This window comes from Dreissena polymorpha, chromosome 14 (genome assembly GCF_020536995.1).
Source record: "Dreissena polymorpha isolate Duluth1 chromosome 14, UMN_Dpol_1.0, whole genome shotgun sequence".
Lineage (NCBI taxonomy): Eukaryota > Metazoa > Mollusca > Bivalvia > Myida > Dreissenidae > Dreissena > Dreissena polymorpha.
In genome coordinates, this window is record NC_068368.1 from 30,382,342 (window position 1) to 30,402,493 (window position 20,152).

Genomic DNA, 20,152 nt, shown 5'->3' on the forward strand with positions numbered 1-20,152 from the left:
AACGAAAGTATAAGCACATGAATTAGCCTTCGCGGACTATGCAATGGAACGACAGTATAAGCACATGAATTAGCCTTCGCGGACAATGCACTGGAACGACAGTATAAGCACATGGATTAGCCTTCGCGGACTATGCAATGGAACGACAGTATAAGCACATGAATTAAACCCCTTTTTACCAGAGCGAGACTCACACTATTTCAACTCGTTTTGCCATTCCCGTCAATCTGTTTTGGGATAACCTACCATTATTTTCTTTCTAGACTTATTTATTTATTTAAAAATGGCCTCATCAGGTCTTTGAATACCAACAATTGTGAAAGATAATATCTCTTTTAAAGTATTATAGAAATTGCAATTTTGTTAATAGATTCGAAATACACATTCTAAGAGACATGTGTTAATTATAAAATAATTCTTATTTTAATTCAGCCGAGCGTCATATAGATATTGGATTTTATTGCGAATACATTAGTATTAAAGCGTTAACTGTCTAGTGAAGCGTATGTAGCTACTATCACGGTTTTATTGGCAATTTAATACATCAACCGACTTCAATATGCAACTAAATTTTAAAGTGTAATGACTATTAATTATAAATGTTATGAAAATTGTTTTGACTTTATGCTTAATGGTAGACAAAGAACTTTCAGGTATTACTTAAATACATTTGATGTTTCCGCTCTTTTCCTGAATGGCATAATGTGTGAAAAAAATGCCCAAAAGGTTTACAAAACAGGAATATAAAACCACGTAAAAAAAGTTTATAAAATAAAAAAAACACAGATAAGTTATGAAAATGAAATAAAATTAAAATGCTATTGAGTAACACATACGAACACAGAAAGTACAACCCTATGACCGAGAAGTATAGGTGGGTGTTAAATTTCATAAAAAATACATTTTACACACGATGCCTGGTTAACTTTCATATCAACATTGTCCAAGATTGATTTTGATTTGACGAAGGAGGTTATGTGACCATATAGATTAATATGATTTAACATATACTTAATCATTTGTGGGTTAAAAACAATAAATTCAGTAAAAAGTTAGGTTAAAAAAATTAGCATAACAAACAATAATAATTAAGAACGCATATGATGAAATAAAAATAATGCGTGCATATCATATTATGTATCTATTCGTGTTATGGTTCGTAAAAGTCCAAAGGCCGGACCGACTCATATGATCAAACAAGATATTTCAGATTGTAAAGGGCAATTCATTGGATGTAGGAAAAAGAAAAACACATGTTTTAAGATTTGAACCGGAGAACGTGGTTGTGACAGGCTCACATGCATACACTTGGAAAGAGAGGCTTTTGTGGGAAAAACACAACCCCACGTATTTGAATAATTCCAGAACAGGGCCTAACAATTTGGTAGATTGAAGTGATATGGGAAGAGTGGTACATTAACCATAAGAATGGTTCGATTTTAAGTCAAGCCTAAAATCGTCGTTGCTCTTACGAACATCGTGAGGAACTATGCGCCAGTACATTTCGTTTGGTGTCGTTTGTTATGTTCCCATAATAATCTCTTCGAAACATTAAAATACCGAATAAAAAAATTTGTCCGTTTACAATCTGTTTGCCCGTCAGTAAAATTTGTTTAAACTCATCAAAACTGTTTATTTAAATATTATTATGACATGATCCGCACCGCGTACCATTTGCTCATCAAATAAGGCCTTTTAATCATTCGTATATGCCAATGAAAACACTTGAAATCGGGTGTTCAAGAGTGCTTCTTTATTTGAACAATACAGTTGAAACAAGGCTGATCTCTGAATACATTTCGCAACTCAATCCTCTTGATACCTGCGTCGTTCAACATCTAACCGTGGTGTTAAACATTTATTGGTATGAATCCAAAAGTTCAATAGTCTTTATGTTCAATTGATACTAAAGTTTGTGAGCTTCAATTTTAAAAGCAAATCTGCATCTAAAGACGTCATTATCAGTACATACGTGTATTTATGTACATGTATATATTATACTTTTACATTAGTGTGATTTACATCTCTTACACGTGTCACTTAGGTGTTTAAAACAGGTATTATTCCGTTAACTGGTTCATCTTGCATTAGCACGATGTAATGTAGATACTTGAACAGTGTTGACCATTCCTCATCAATGTATGTTTACTAATCACAGTTTAAAATCTACCTGGTGGCTTTGTTAGGTTTGTTAGATGTAGTTGAGCAGCAGTCTTCATTTGTGTCTTGTTCTGTGAAAATTGGGCATAATGCATGTGCGTAAAGTGTCGTCCCAGATTAGCATGTGCAGTCCGCACAGGCTAATCAGGGACGACACTTTCCGCTTCAATGGTATTTTACGTTTAAAGGAAGTCCCTTTTAACCGAAAATCTAGTTTTCTTTGGAAAATTTCAAAATAAACGATTATAAGCCATCTTGGATATTAGCATTTGGTCAAACTTTCTAAACACATTTATATCTATATAAATAGAACACTACATTGTGATGGTTTTTTTAAATATTTTTTTAAAGATATTATTACGATGATCAATTCGTTAAAATTGAGTTTTAAACCTATAACTGTAAAAAATATAAATATTTGGGTTGATATCTTGTGACTATCACTTTTAAATAAATAATATTTGCCCTTCGTGGAATGATGATGGGCGTTTCAATTATGAACCTCCTAATGTCCTGTGGTCCACTTATGCCGGTTGAACATTATTCAGTTCTCAAACTTTTCAATAGCTCCACAAATATAAGTACCCTCCCCAGTGTATCCCTTAAGGTCATAATATATTGATTACATGGCCGCTCTGTCAAACTCTTTGAGTGACTGTAGTGTCTTGCAATTTGAAATATATTGACATTTAATTAAATTGCGTTCTTATCTTATCCTTACTGCCAAAACACTTGAACCTTGGACTCAATGTTATTTTTGAAATATGAGAAGATCCTTATTAAAATTCTATAATGAGCAATTTTAATGTGTCTGCAAATAAAGTAATGTTTGGGGCAATATTAAATCCACTGCAAACAGCAATTTAGGGGATTGTTTACACAATTTTTCATGTTTATGATACTGTAGGAGGCAAGATGGTAGTCAGAGTGGGCGTCTGGGGGAATTCTGTCCGAAATTGGTGTAGGCTCTGTATATTTAAAATTATTATGGGGATTTTAATATAACTATGTATTTTATCCCGCATTTACCAGATAATGAGCTGCGAAAACCTCACATGATTCTAGGTTGAATGTTAAGTTTATAGTTCAAGTTCAAAAGTCATACATATCTTGAAGGATTAGGAAACATGACTCTTAATTCCTTGACCAGACAATATGCCACTAATAAATCCCATGCTTGCCCATAAAAAGGTCACAATTCAAGGTCATAGACCGTGAGTGTTCAGTTCTTCTTTTGTATTGATGACAATTAATGCATATGCATGAAGCTCTGTTTTCCCAAAACGAAGCTTACATTATATTTTATATTAATGATTTGCAGAAAAAAAAGTTATTATAACTTCAAAGGAACCTCACTGACATGGCAAATAAACAAAATTACTTTCAAATCAAATAAACAACCAATGAGTTCTAAATTTTTACCTTGTGGTATTTTAGTAAACATCTTTAAGGGACCTTTTCACAGCTTGTCATTAAATGCTTAATATTGATTAACGTTAACATTGGATCTTAAAAGCTCCATAAAAAAAGAATAAAATTAAAGAAACAAAAAGTTACCCCCAACTAGGCTCGAACCACTGATCCCTGGAATAAAAGTATATCCATAAAAACACTCGGTCATATAATGAGAAATGTATTTTATACTTTATATAAGCAATCCTCGTAGTATGAAAAAATATTACGACAACAACAGAACTCTCCAAAGTATTTAATCGATTAATTTTGTCAATTTACCATAACGTGAAAAGGTCCCTTTAATGTCTTCAGACTTGCAAATTGAATGTGTTCAATACACTGTCAGATCTTACATCATGAATAACTTACAGGTTTCGTGGTTGCCTGTGCGCCTGGGGCCAGTAGATTTTAGCCCGTGAAACTTAATTTCAGAAGTTGATTACAGTTGGGCTAAAAAGAAGAGCAACTCGTTTTTTCCAAAGCTTGAATAATTCAATCCAATTAAACATAGAATACAAATTGGCGACTGTGGATCAATTAGGCCTAGGAAATAATTCCGACTCACATCAAGACATGATGCATTAAAAGTATGTCATGTCGGCTAAATTATTGCTCAATAATTTAAAGAAAATAGATAAAGTATAAGATACACATAACACAACATGTGCATGATTCTAGGCTTAGTATTCTTTAGCAAGGCAACCACAATTCTAAAGACGGTTACCAGTTCAGCAACCAATTGCGAAAAAAGAGACAAATTGTTGTTATTTTGTCTAAATTATCCATGTAACATAAAAATGTTGAAAAACAGTGCACACACATCTCGACCTGTGCTTTAAGACAAACTCTTTATTTCTTGGAATAGGTTGTGTTCATTTCAAACTTGCGATATAAAAAGCTATAACATAATTTTGAAAACTGAGTTGCGTCTAAGATTATACAATATCGAACAACTGCAGTGCCTTCAGCGCTTTGATTAAAATGATGGACTGTCTAGATAAAAAACTACAGTTGAAACATACATATTTGAAGACATTTGTAAATACAAATATGCATTCTGTTGAACCTTACACTATCTTTAAAACATTAAATGCCTTAATCTCATACAGGTTTTTGCATAAACATTCAATAACATGTTTAATAAAGCACTAATTTCCGTAAAATGAGCACATGATAACACGATGATTTCACATGAGTTTATAATGTGTGCACTATGTCGTGAGTAGTTTGTTATAACAAACAAGAAACCGTTTCAACTTTCTTTCAAATTTCAATAACTTTAACTAGAGATTAAACCATCTTAATGTTGTGTTTTCTCATTCCCTTTTATGATATTGTCTTTGACAAAATAAAAAATAACGGACAAACAGCCATCTTGAACTTTAGAATTTCGTCGAACTATATAAAGTTTATCTCGTTATAAGAGTACTAATTCATGAGATATTGGATTTGTAAAAACATTAGCAAATATAATATTTCGTAATATTTCGTAATGCCTTGTTAAACCTTTCATTTAAATTTAAACCTAAGTGAGAATCATTAATAGAATGTTTGGGTTCGGCGCTTTGTAAATACTAGTACCACTTAGAGCAGACTATTTGCCTTCTACGGAATGATGAAGGATGGTTTCGTTCGTTAAGTCTATTCAAGTGTTTTAACGCTGAGTCATGTCTCAACACTTCAAACACCATTTAAGTGCTCCTCTTCATTAGGAAGATTGATGGTTTGAAATTATTCGAACCACAACCCCCTCCACCCCATGACATGAAGTACTTTATATTACTACATTCAAAATTGGTATCATTATATTTAAATGCTTCTCTTGCTTCAGCATTGTCACGTTATTCTATTGAACAAAGATGCTAACACATAGACACAGTTTTTATTGATGTTTATTTTGTTCCTTAAATTTTAAGACAACACTTTCCAAAGTCCAGTAATATTATAATCAACAAGATACTAGCGAACCCGTAAACGGGCTTCGCCCGTGACAATTAGAAATTGTGAAACTACATCCCTGCTTGTATATTGTGTACTGGCTTCCCTCATAATACAAAAAGTTTATATACCCATTAACACTAGACGCTAGTATATAATATGAGGAAAGATGCGTAACTAAGACAGGAAAAGTTCAGCTAACAAAGGAGTGTAACTAATAAATGACATTTTGGCCTATGTGCTTGACAGTACATCGATTAAACTAAGGAATGTATATTAACAAATGACATATAGGCCCGGGGCTTGCCTTTTCAAATGTAACTATGAGGAAATTTGTATGAATAAATAAATTATAAATTCATAAATTGACCATACGACTACACAGTTAAATCGGTGTTTTTATAAAGAAAAGGCCAATCAATGAAATTGTTATTTTTGTAAATAACGGATTTTCTTAAGTTCAATAGGTAATATTCAAATAATCGTTACGTTACACACGTAAGCGCTAAATACATCGTTGCCTGTTAAATTTTCTTGCACAATCATGTTAGCCCTAAGTACAGCAACATCTGATTTGCACTTTAAAGGGTCATTGTTCAACCGAAATGTTCAATGATGAATTATACTTTGTTATTTCTCACGGTAGTAAAATAGTCACTAACGTTAAATTCAACTTGGTGAACAATGATACAAAATAAACAATAAATCTATTATGATCTTTTACTGAATTTCAAAGTATTGTGAAATGCAGCTTCTTTACACAATTTACAGTTTCATTTAAAAACAATTCAAACTTTTACAGTGTTTTCATATCAATGAGTACTCAACCCCTATAGTAAATGAGCAAAGTAAGAATAAGTTCAGAATCATCTCCCCTTGAAGTTGAGAAAAATATGAAATACGCTTACAAGATGAAGCAGATTTTTTAAAACCTACACAGTTCTGTTCCATTAATGAAAACTGCATACGGATACCAGTAAAAAAAGGAAACCAATGTAAATAAAATGAACTATGAAATATTTGGGAGTTACAACACAAAATCATAGATAAAGGTTATTTGGGGGTTAAAACACAACATCATAAATAATGGTTATTTGGGGGTTATAACACAAAATCATAGATAATGATTTTACCAGTATCTTTTTCTATTTTGTTTAAATAATCGGCCAATATATTAATATTTACAGTAGAAAACAAATCGTTCCATGTAACTTCATTGAGTGCCTTTTACACTGAAATTCCCGACGCCCTTTGATGCTTTTCATCAATACTTATCTTGTATTATATTATAGATTATAAGATAACAATCTGTTTTATCATCCTTTTTACCGTCTTTTCAGTTGGTGCATTTTTCAGAGGGCGATACAAAATGCACCGTTAGATGCAGCCTAAGTAATGAGGAGTTCAAAAATTGTGGAGGACAAAAATAGCATTCACCATGCGTGGCCCATATGAGTTTGAAAATAAATTCTGGAAGAAAGAATACTTTTAAAGAATCAAAATTTCCAAAATATTCAAAACTTAATTGTAAACTCAACACCAGGAATAAAGCCTGGTTGTGAAAATGGCTATACTATATTTTGTTAAAAACAATTTACAAATTAAATAAGCAGTGAATATTAAATGCATTGTAATTTCATATCGCTGACCGATTTTGCTAGTGACCTAACTAATACCATCCATATGTGGATAGTAATAATTTCCCGAATGTGTTAAATGTTTTCTTCGTAGATGTGATTTGAACTAGCATGTATGAAAGATTGATTAAATGGGTACGAGAGAAATTATGCAGAAACCCAAACTTTACCTTTTTAATGTCTATTCCTTTAAAACTTCAAGGTGATAGTACACTTTTCTCAATTTATTATTTCTGAAAAAAACTTATTCGCATGGAGCCAGCGATGCCTTTCTTTTATTTCTTCTCTTTTACAGGTTCATGCTGTTCAACACTTCTCGGAGTATTTTTTATGTGAAAACTTAAGGGAATTACGCCTAAAAAAATCATATTTTTATCGTTTGTTCGCCGATTAGGAACATTGGATTTGAGAAAAGTACAACTATCAATCGGGCATGTTTTGATAATATATAATGCTTGTTATGACCAGGTAATAACATGCATTTTACAGTCAACACAACAAGGTGTTTAGTTCATTGTCTTATTGATCGTGTTTACTTTATTTTAATTCTAGAGGCCCAACATGATATGCAAAATGTCATGTAATCACTTTCAACAAATTAACATGATGTCCTAGCCAGTATCGTCGTAAGTAAATATCATCGGTTTCAAAAACGTTTGTTAATTAAACACTGACAACTCAAAACGCAAATGGGAACTGAAATGAAATTTTCTCTTGCATTCTTGAACATTAAAACCCATCTGTATGGGATAACTTTATAGAAAACGCTGATAATACTTAATTTCGAGCTGTGCCTAACTTAGTCATAACACCATACATATCAACTTAAAATATATCATACAACATAAACAGTGTCTTTGTTACACTTTACCACCCAAAATTGAAAAAAATATGTAGAATACTACGCCAACGTTTTTATAACATTTTCCTGAATATATTTATAGGTTTCTGTGTGCGAAATAGGGAGATGCCTCCAGGATATGAGTACGACTTAAAGCGTAAATCAGATCGTCCAGAGAATTGCATTTCGTTAAAATGATGTCGCAATAAAGAACATTTAAATAATATTAACCCATTTATGCCTAGCGTCTAGAAAAAAATGCCTTGGCAAATAGCGTAGACCCAGATGAGACGCCGCATGATGCGGCGTCTCATCAGGGTCTGCGCTGTTTGCTTATAGGAATTTCTGTTAAAAATATTCTAAAAATAGAAATAAATATACTGGACATCCCTTATTTTTGAAATGCATTGATCCTTTTTTGAAGGATGGAAGAGTCCACTAGGTATAAATGGGTTAACGATGACCGATTATAAACGAATGAAACGTCAGCATACGTCAGTAAACAAAGACATGTTTATTTATGGTTTTGAAACACTGGCTAACATAAAACATATGTACCAGACAGGAGTCACAAAATCACAACAAACACATACATTGGAATGAAACTGGATCCAATGCATTGAGACGGTCTATGCAAACCATTTGGGCTTAAGCAGCTTTAAACCTCAAACTTAAAGGAAACAGTTACACAGGTGACAACACGGAACATATAAATCATACAATACGAACGGAACATGAATAAATAAGGGTCATCCGTATTAGAACGGTACTTAAAGTGGGCCTCAGGTGCTGAAGACCTCACACTTGGACCATTCATTTACCTACCACTGAAATTTAGATTAAATACTGAAACATCAATTTAATACGGTCAATGAATAATATTATAACTTTCTCTCACAGATTAATATTAAAGGTTGAAATGTTTAGCTCTAATGCTTGGTCTTTTATGTATAAATATAATATAATGTACATGCTACTAATCTATACCTGTCAGTGATTAATATAAAAGGTTAAACTGCGTAAATAAGTATAATACTTTTGTCGATATGTATACATAACTTGAAATGTATATCATATGTATCTACCCCTTATAGGTGCATATTAGTGTGCTGTTAGTAAAATCTACTTTTAATTCTGTCAACCTAAATATTCTACGTTGAAGTTATGTTATGTTATTGTCCCGCGTCATACGAAAATGTGTATTAAACACCCGCGCAGTCTGGTCAAAAGATCCGCTGTCCGTAAAAAATCATTTATGGTCGGGACATAACTTCGTATGTTCATAATGTAACATATTTCATCGGTAAGCTCCCCTTGTTACTATAGTAGATACTTGTTTTACGTATTATCAATTGAATATTTATTGACGGGTTATGAGGGTTATACTATTAAACTTAAATTGAGAAATATTGCATTTGCTTTTATTTTTTCGTGGTCAACATACATGGAAGCTTTTGAAAATATGTGTGTTATGCAAAATTACATATTTAACACGCCAGCTATTGTTTGTTACAGTTAAATAGTCTCGGTATGGACTCTTATAAATTTTCTTTAAGAGTATATCCTGAACTATATAAAAAAATATAAAGAAATAATAATGTTTTTAACAAAGGCAGATATAGGATTTTCAAAGAAAATGTATATCTCGACCATAAATCTTTAAAAATTTCGCTAATTAATATATCCGGAATTATTAACGCGAATATCACAAAGTTTTCTTCAGACTTTATGTGTGTATTCAACTTTTATAATTATTTTCGAATACAACAATTTAATAAAGAAATAATTGTGTTTAAAGCAAAGGCGGAACTGAAACGAATACTTAAAAAATACAGCAATTTCGGCCTTAATCGAATATTGTTGCAGAGACTTAAATCTGGCGTTTAATATTTTATGCATTTTTTTATATTTATAACGATGTCAAATATTATAATACATTGATGTTTTCAACATTTGTTTATCAAAGATCTATGAATGCTGTTGTATACCAGATTCTTCAGTACCGTCATGGCATTGGGTCACGTGATAGTCAATATGGCGGCGGTTAATTTAACGATTCTGGGATTGTCTATACTGTCCCGACAATAAGACATTAGGAGAAATAAATCATCATCATCATCATCATCATCATCATCATCATCATCATCATCATCATCATCATCATCATCATCATCATCATCATCATCATCATCATCATCATCATCATCATCATCCTTATCATCATCATAAAAATAAACATCATCATAAACATCATCATCATAAACATCATCATAAACATCACCATAAACATCATAATCATAATCATAACAATCATCATCATCATCATCATCATCATTATCATCATCATTATCATCATCATCATCATCATCATCATCATCATCATCATCAGCAGCAGCAGCAGCAGCAGCAGCAGCAGCAGCATGATCATCATCATCATCATCATCATCATCATCATCATCATCATCATCATCATCATCATCATCATCATCATCATCTTCATCGTCATCATCATCATCATCATCATCATCATTATCATCATCATCATCATCACCAACACCAACACCAACACCACCAACAACAACACCAACACCACCAACACAATTATCATCATTATCATCATTATTATCATCATCATCATCAGCAGCAGCAGCGGCATCATCATCATCATCATCATCATTTTTTACATATAGCTACGGAACATTTGCGGATGCTAAACTAAAACGGTACTGTCAAAACGTTAACACTGATTGCTGTAAGGCGGACAAAAGGCGCATATGTTGTTGCCATTAAGACCAGTAAGTACCCGTTTAATTTATATGAATACAATCTATGAAAAGTATTGTATTGTTTACCATGTATAGTGTGCAATTATTGCTTTGCACTCAGGCTCGGTATATGAAATATAATATAATAATTTCGCCACACGGAGTAGCATGACTACAACAACTAAAGGGAGATATGTGTTTTATTCTTAATCACATGAAACTTCTTTGTTTTTGCTTTCACTATTGTCCTTTGAAACAATAGTACATTAAACTTGAACATAAAAAATATGTTAAAAATTTGGATTTAAATTCCTTATTTGGTCTGTTCGCAATTGACACTTTATTAGTGATTCATTATAATATTTATGCACACAATTAAATGACCCACCTCCACCGACAGCACCAGATCTTATTTTGCTAAGGCAGATTCTTTACTTTGGACATTTTAAATATTTGAATAAAGAATCACACTTTGTGACATCAAAATAAACTCTAGGTGTGTATAAATGTCCTTGTTCCTCATGTTTTAATCATTTGCCTAAAGTCAAACAAAAGATGGAAGGTAACATGTCTGTTTTCAGACTCACCACAAGTTCAATGCAATTATGTGAAAAAAACATTATTAGTTTGACGAATTTGTGTTTATAAATAAATGTGGCGCAACAATTAGGATGTTCACCATATGATGATTATGTTACTTGTAGTATTGCAGAATATTTTTGATTATCATACTAGCATGCTATATACTTGGTTTATACGTTTCAAACTGCGTTTAAACTTGACATTACTGAAAATCTCATAAAATGAGTATAAGTCTTGCATGTTATTGTGAAAATATGTTCTAATTATCTTTCTGTTAAACTTGTAATGGGAAGGTTAATAAATCTTTTAAAGCGTCTGTCTTCTTACATAACGTGCATGGTGTACTTCAAGACGTATAACATTACCGGCACTATTCAACTCTTTTCAGTCCCCAGTATGTTTGTTGTAAACAGATCATCAGTTACATTATGAACTGAACATACTAATTTTGAGAATAGAATACGTTTTGGGGAATATTATAATACAAAAAACAATCAACAACATGTTGATACATTGAATACTGGCAGCACAGAAAATATAAAAATATATAAATAAACTTAAATAAATGATAATTTAACAAAAGTTTCATATGTTGACAACATCCGGGTAAAACAGACAAACACATATTTACTACAATCTTCATTATGAAAACAAAAAGGCTCATACATACAAGATGATTTACAGAATAAATTACAAAGAATACTATCCCTAAATACAAAGTTTGCATTTAATTTAAGAGAAATTCTACCTTGACAAAAAAGCAGGAAGTTTATCCGCAAATTGAAAAGGATTATTACACTATTAAAAATCAAAATAAAATAAGAAAAGTATCGTTGCACTGACTAAATAATGTGTGTTTTCTTTTAGAAAAAATACAATATTTTATTTGTTAATTTTTATTAATGCACTTTTCCGCCAAAAATGATTAGGAAAAGTACGCGAAACGGTAGTCAAAACTTTACGTCGCTTTACTTAAAAACAATGTCAGCCCAAAATTGGGTCTCGTTCACGTAAGTATTCACATATTCGTTGAGCAAAACTAAAATAGCAATAAAGTGACATGTATATGGATTCCATTTGTGAAAAAAAGCACAGGGTTTATTAGAACATCAATAATTGCGTTTAGGTTTGCTGGAAACAAACACCATTTGTGCGAGAATGCGGCAAAACGTTCGTCGGAACAAACCTTATTGAACTATTTGGCTAAATGTTTATAACTCAGTATCACTTAGTCCCAGCCAATACTTTCTTTAAGTGCTTCATTATGGTGTCTTCAAGTGTTAGTATTAAAACACACTCCTACACATACCCAGTCTTAAGTTGTGTGTTCAATAAATTTAATACATAAATAGCAACAACTGCGAAATGACGCAAAACCGATATCTTCATCTAACATGACATCTTTACAAGGCAATATTGGTAGCATAAACAACCTGAGGCAACAACCTCAAAAGATATGAGTACTATATAGGAAAAAGGAGGATAAAACTTAAAATGAATTTTTTTCTTCACCAACTAATACTTCATTGAAGATTGCAAAATAAAATAAACCACACCGTGTATTAAGACGCATGCGCACTGAAGTCCGCATACATGCGCCTCAGTGGACCAATGCTCTGTGTATTTCAAGTGAGGTGTAATACCTGTCTTTGTCAGTTGCTGGGCTATTATCAAAACAGAAACATGTTTGGAACAAACATCTTAGTTTTGACAGGCGTGCTTACCGTTCTGCTCTTTGGTAACTTGTTATCTTTATCTTATTTTCAGATGAGTTTCATTTTTATTTTATTCATTTAAATGTTATGTTGTATCGATTTTTTTTTAAACGCATACTGACTTTCTTTTGGAAAAAATGATTTAATATTACTCTAAAATGATTCCCAAATATTTGTATTAAATCTCTAGTTAATGTCGTATATTTATATTGTTTAAATAGTGATCATTTAATTGGTAGTTATATATAACACAAGTTTCAGGTTAAGTTTTTATACTTTGGAATTATGTCATAGGCATGTTAATGAGAATACTTTACATTAAAGGACATGCTTATTTGACTTTGTTTCGTGTTGCCGTCTTGATGGGTTTGAAGGGCATACCGACAGACCAGAGAGACACATTTGTATACGTATATTGAATAAGCGAATTACACATTTAACTCACCGGTCATCGTTTGTTTCAGCTTCCAATGTGGATGCAGCCTTCAGATGTTACACATGTTCTGGAACTGCCAAATGTGCGGACGAATACTCTAAAAGTATGCACGTTTTGAGTCCCATTTGATCAATTTTCTTTCACACAGTTAGCAGCAACCGTTGTCTTTTAACATTATTGTCACTTTTTGAGGTAATATAGAATTAGACATGCCAGAGAATGTTGATTTTGAATCATTAATGTATTAATGATGAAACATCTAAAAATACCAAGGCGTTGATCTCTCAATGATTTCAGGTTCCGATTTGGAGTCTGGCGCAACTTGCCGGGCATGCACGAAAGTAAAAAAGGATGGCGGTAAGAATCCTATCAATACATGTTATTTGAAAACAAATTTATTTATGTCATATGATTAAAAGTAGGAGGATTTTTTATTGTCAAGTTTTCGTTTAGTGAACAGTCTTCTTCAATTTCTAAAACATCGGTTATATATTACCCCCCCCCCTTCAAATTCCACTCGAATACCACGAACACGTGTGCCTGAATATGTAGATTTCGTATCACAAACATTATAAAACCATCCAAGTTACCAGATGGTCATGGTAAATGGTAAATATTCTGGGTCGCAGTGGATGGTGGTGGCATAGTTTATAATTTATTATATAACCTGATTTCGATGGCTTACAAATACATGTTTTTAAAACAAATCGTATTAACGTAACATTATATTTGGAGACTTATGGGAAGACGCACACATGCAGTTGATCTACAAACGGAAACTTACATGATCATTAACGTTGTAAATTCTACATTTACAGTTGTGATCAGGGAATGCTTTTTTTTCGTATGATGAGTACAAGTGCGAGAAGAAAGACGGGGCTGAAGGCTGTGTCTGTGACACCGAGCTCTGCAACGGCTCCAACAACCTGGCTGTTTCCATGGCAACAATACTGGGCGCCACGCTTGCGGTCCTCTTCGCCAAGTTTACACAGCTTCTTATGATTGTTTGAACGGCGGCAAAATATATGTACATGACTGTTTAATCAAATCGTAGTGAGTGAGTTTAAGTGTTTTATTATATATTATATGCATATGCAATTGTATGAAATTCTGACTGTCTTGTTATTTTAGTACTTGAAACAACAATTTTTTTGTAATATTAAGGGAATTATTTCTTACTTATAATTATAGTTTATTATATTCTATTTATAATATGTTTTTCGTTGATTCGAAATGACTTGTATGTATAGTCGTTTTATAACACATCGATAATAAATGTTCTTTTATAAACAAATATGTGTTTTTACTTCTTCAATAAAAATAATATTACCAATCTCCATATGAGTTACATCATTTTCAAATGTTATCTTACTGGGTTGATTTTGAAATTATAATATCAAATTACGCCTGCAAATGATGCAAATTAGCAAATAACATTATATTTGATATTAACTTTAACAAAATGAAACCCCTCTTAAACCGAGATATTAATACTATTAATACTATTATTAAATAAATGTCCTTAATTGAAAAAACAAGTCCATACTAAAACAAACTATAGGGAAACAATTGGATCACCTCCTTAAAACGGTCATCGCCATGCGGAGTATTTCGAGATTTAAACCGGGAAATGGTATTCTTCCAATTATAACGTTGTACGGTATTAGCCAAGCTACATTATAATAATTCATGTCGTATTTTGATAAAATGCTATCTTTCTTTTTTTTGTTACATGAATATAGAATATGTGATAATCAGTTTTATAACTGAACATTTCTTCTCGATTGATTGTTTGCGACATTATTCGTTTCGTCCAATCATTTAGAAATGGAGAGTTAATACAATCGCGGTTTACCAGGCCTTAATATACGCACATAGTTGCAAGACATCGCAAGAACTCTTTTCGATGTAAGATTCTATTAACGATCATTATATCTGTATGAGATTAGAAGATATTTTTCTGTTTACAATCTGACAGAACATTTCTTTGAAAATTATATTCCCAGATATGGATTTCAAACAAAATATATCAGAAAAAACAAGGAGATTACTTACCAATATGGTAGTTGGTCGAACATTGAATATTTTATGTAAAAATTACCGATTGTGGCGGAATATTTAAATGGATACGCTCTGTGAAAAAAGGGGTTTAATGCATATGCGTTAAGTGCCGTCCCAGACTAGCCTGTACAGTCTGTAATGTAACAGCATATAATTATGATACATCTTATATCATAATAATAAGGGTTCTCTAAAGAAAATAGTATAATGTTAAAAATAATAATAACATAAAGGAAGTTTGGAAATTTAATTATAATTCTTGGTGATATATTGGCCAAGATTATAGAATTTGGAAATTATTACTATTTGTTAAATTAAAAAGATCTCTCGCAAGAAGAGACAAGTTATACCTGTGCATTCAATGCTAAAGTAGGCTAAGTCAACAAATTGAAAGATCACAGATAGTATATTAAATAGGAAAATCTTGAGACTTAGTGTTTAACAAGGCATTCAATTGAAAATGGTCAACGATATTGACATAGGGGCATGACAGTAATGCCATGTTTGCATCAGTCATACAAAGTATTGCACCGGGAAACGTAATCTTATTCAATTATAAGAGTACATTAAAAACTTTCTATCACCACAAATAGACTAGATGTCTAGAGGGATTATTCGACAAGCGTGCAAATACATGTATAAATTGGTTTCTCCGGTCCCTTAGCAATTTCAATCAATCAACAATAAGCACGTGAAGAAACGGACACTAATGACCAATCAAAGTTATAATGGAGTTTTATGCAAATCAACCTGTAGACAAAATGTAGATGTTTGGTCAGAATTAAGATTCTGCGGTCAGATTTGTCATGTTTTCTTATTGTGGTGGCCATATTGGCCGCCGCGCTGTAAATTTATATTTCACGAACATTAGCAAGCATTGTATTAGAACATATTCAACAGAAATAAATCGCGATGAAAACAGAAATGAACTTTATTTGTTACTGTGTGTTCTCCACGAACAATACGCAGTTACGTTACAAGTCTATACAGGCTAATCAGGGACGACACTTTTTGCTTTTCTATTTTTCGTTTGAAAAAAAGTCTTTTCTTAGCAAAAATCAAGTATAGGCGGAAATTGTCGTCCTTCATTAGCCTGTGCGGACTTCACATGCTAATCTGGGACGACACTTAAAGCACATGCACTATACCCCATTTTCACAGAGCGCGGCCCAAAAATATTTATAAATTTTGACCATCAAATCATTTCAACGCTCATGTAAAAATATTTGATACCATATTAGTATGTGAAGACATACATTTTCTAGGCGATATAAGTAGATTATATGTAAACAGTATGCTATCTTTCCGGTTGAGCCTTATTGAACTTGCCTGATACGTATACCTTAAACAAACAGTCATCAAATGAAACATTCGTTATAAGATCATTGATGCTGTAACGGCTGTTTGTTATGTAGTTAAATATTTGCGCATTTCATTACAGTCAAAATTGATATCCGTGACTTGATCAGTGTATAGGTCTGTCACATCATTGAAACAAAGGGTGGAACATGAGTGAAGATGTTTGAAAATATTCATTAATAAAGAACCATTATTATGTTTCTATAACAGAAATTCATATACTGATAAAAAGCAGTATATGATTTAATATTATTGACCAGATACTATTTCAACAAAAATCGAAATCTACGGACACTTAAGCGGAAGCTCAATAAACACGGTAGTGTTGACACGTTTTCACTGATTACTGCAACGGGGACAAAATGTCGTTCATTTTTTTGCACTATCAGAATGAATACAATATATGCAACAAAGTCTCTAGAATGCAGCGTGTATGGTTCAATTATCGGTTTATAAATGGATTTTAAAATTCCGCGAGTCAGAAAAGCATCGTGGGTACAATTCAACGACAATACTATGTTATTATTTACAAGTCCTTTAGTCCATGAAACTTGTTTTAGTTTTTGTCTGCACGATGCTTGTTTGATATAATGGGTCATACAGTTAGAATATGGGTAATAGTGTTGAAAACCTGAGGTAAATTCCCTTTTAGGTGCATACGCAATTAAATATAGGTTCATCATAAAATCACACCACTGCTCAAGTGTGTTAGCAAAAACATTAAAAAAAACACCATGCTCTGACAGAGCTAATTTATCACATGTTTAGACGATATTAAAGCTGCACATATATTTTATTTTATTTATATATTTTATTTACATCTTATCAACACTATACATAACACAAATCACATATATAAAACCACCATAAAAGTGTTGCCAATCAATAATGTGATTTACAAGAGAGGATAAAAGCAAATTAACTGTCATAATTACATGACTAGTATTACACTTAGATAAAACCGTTGATTTGATCAAATGACATAAGGGATGCATGGAATATGTTCTCATATGGTCATTATAGCAACCACATATACTGTATATGGCCTAAAATCAACCCAACACATAATATCCAACAGGTTAAAATGTTAACTGAAGTGTCACATTCGGAAGACCGCACACATCTATCATAACTATTACTTTAATCATAACATCACAACATATACATGGGTTAACCCCGTCACATGTTGTGTACAATCCTTTATTTTGAAAGACTGTAGATACTGCCTTATTATTATTTTGTTTCCTGATAACATACCGATGAAATCTAGGTGGGTGTATCTTTCCTCGTTCCTCATGTTTTACCCATGCGCTTGTTATTAAGCAATAGATAGCATCTGTAAGAACAATAACTAGTCTTGTCAGTTTGACAAACGTTTCTTTATATAAGAATGAATACCCAAATCTGAGGAATGTAACTTCCTTTTGCATGATTTAACACACATACCAATTGGGTTGTTTTGGTTTTGTAGAACAAAATGCATACTTCCTCCAGAATCATGCAACCGCAAAGTGAATAACATCTACTCAAAAAGCATTTGTTAAGTACCTTGCTTCAAATCAACATTCCAAAAATATGACTTAAGAAAATGTAAATAATAAATAAGCCCTACACAGACAGGTTTAAGTTTACACATTATCGACAGAAGATCAGAAATAGGTAAAATACAAAAGTGTTGGTCACATTTTGTCGTATATTATGTGTTGTCTGTTTGCGTCAGCGGGAGAAGCCTCCAGAGTAAATGCACACGTACATAGGCTACTCACCGTGATTACTACGATCACATAAGGGTTGTCAAACCAAACACTCAAACATACGCACAGGATGGACTGGTTTTGCGCATCGACCGTAGGAAATTCTTCCGCAATTACTCACCACGTTATGACGGTCCATTCAAATAAATTCGTAAATTTATATGATTTACAGTCGATTTTTAGTTTGTTTCATGGTTTTACTGTGTACACTTTATATAAAAAAAATACTAGGAACAAAAAAGCTTAGCTTTATAAATAAGAAAAGCAACAACATAGAAATCCTTCCGTATCTGGAAGGATTTTCTTTGAAAGCAGTGTATTTCGTTTTTAAGGTAACACTGCACTTGCAGTTTGCAAACACATTTTTCAAATAATATGTCATAATACGACTTTCATTAATGCTAAAATAACGCACGCAAGTTGACGTCCATTAAACTTTAAAATGTATGCATGACCGAGACTTGCAATGCATACTTTGTATTACAATTTGAACCCAGTTTTTAACAGAATTTGGGCTGGTAGTGTGCAAGAGATATTTAAACAATAACATAAGACATTCAACTGATCGCATTTTTTATGGCGTACCTTACGTGACGTTATTTCTGTGACGAAACACACCAGTCTAAGCTAGTAGCTATATTTTCCATACAGCATTTAGGGGGTGGTTGTTGTGTTTAAAGTAGTAATATATATGAAAAATAAAGAATAATAAATAAGAATCGAAGCATCCGAAAATGTATTCTCGGATTGTGATTTTGTCATGCATAATTGGAAACTTCAATAAAATAAATCGCTCTGACCAGTCTTTTGATTTCATAAATCGTCATTTGTGTTTGAATGGATCGTTAGAATTCGTTACAAACCTTACCAAAAACTAGTATAATGGTAAAATTCCATTTAGATTAATGAATGAAAATCCGGAAATAGAAGTGTATAACATTCTATTTTTTATAAGAATTAGGTTTATGTTGAGTAACGCTACTTAAACTTGTTTGTCTAACTGTGTTTGATGACGCCTTTTAAAGATTAACTATTATCATCGATCTAATCTTCACGTTCAATAGTAATTGATTTTTTTCATAATTCAAAAGCTCAGCAATAAAACATTTTTTTTACTCTTTGTGATGTATTGCTTAATTTAATTTAACAGTACAAGATATTTTATCCGTTGATCTGAAAATAGTTTGTTTTAATCTTTCGTCAACACTAACCAGCATACTAACTTATATTCTATTAAGAAATCTGGTGGTGTTATTTGTGAAAACATATCCTGTAGCATGCCTTCCAACTTGTATCTTATACAGAGTGTTAAATTCTTACTACGTAGCGACTAAACCCACAAACAATTCTTTCGTCTCAAGTAGCGGCTTACAAATTAAGACGATTATAGATCAAACTTTCTTACGATATCACGAACAAGATATTGATACAAGACCATGTGCCCCTGAC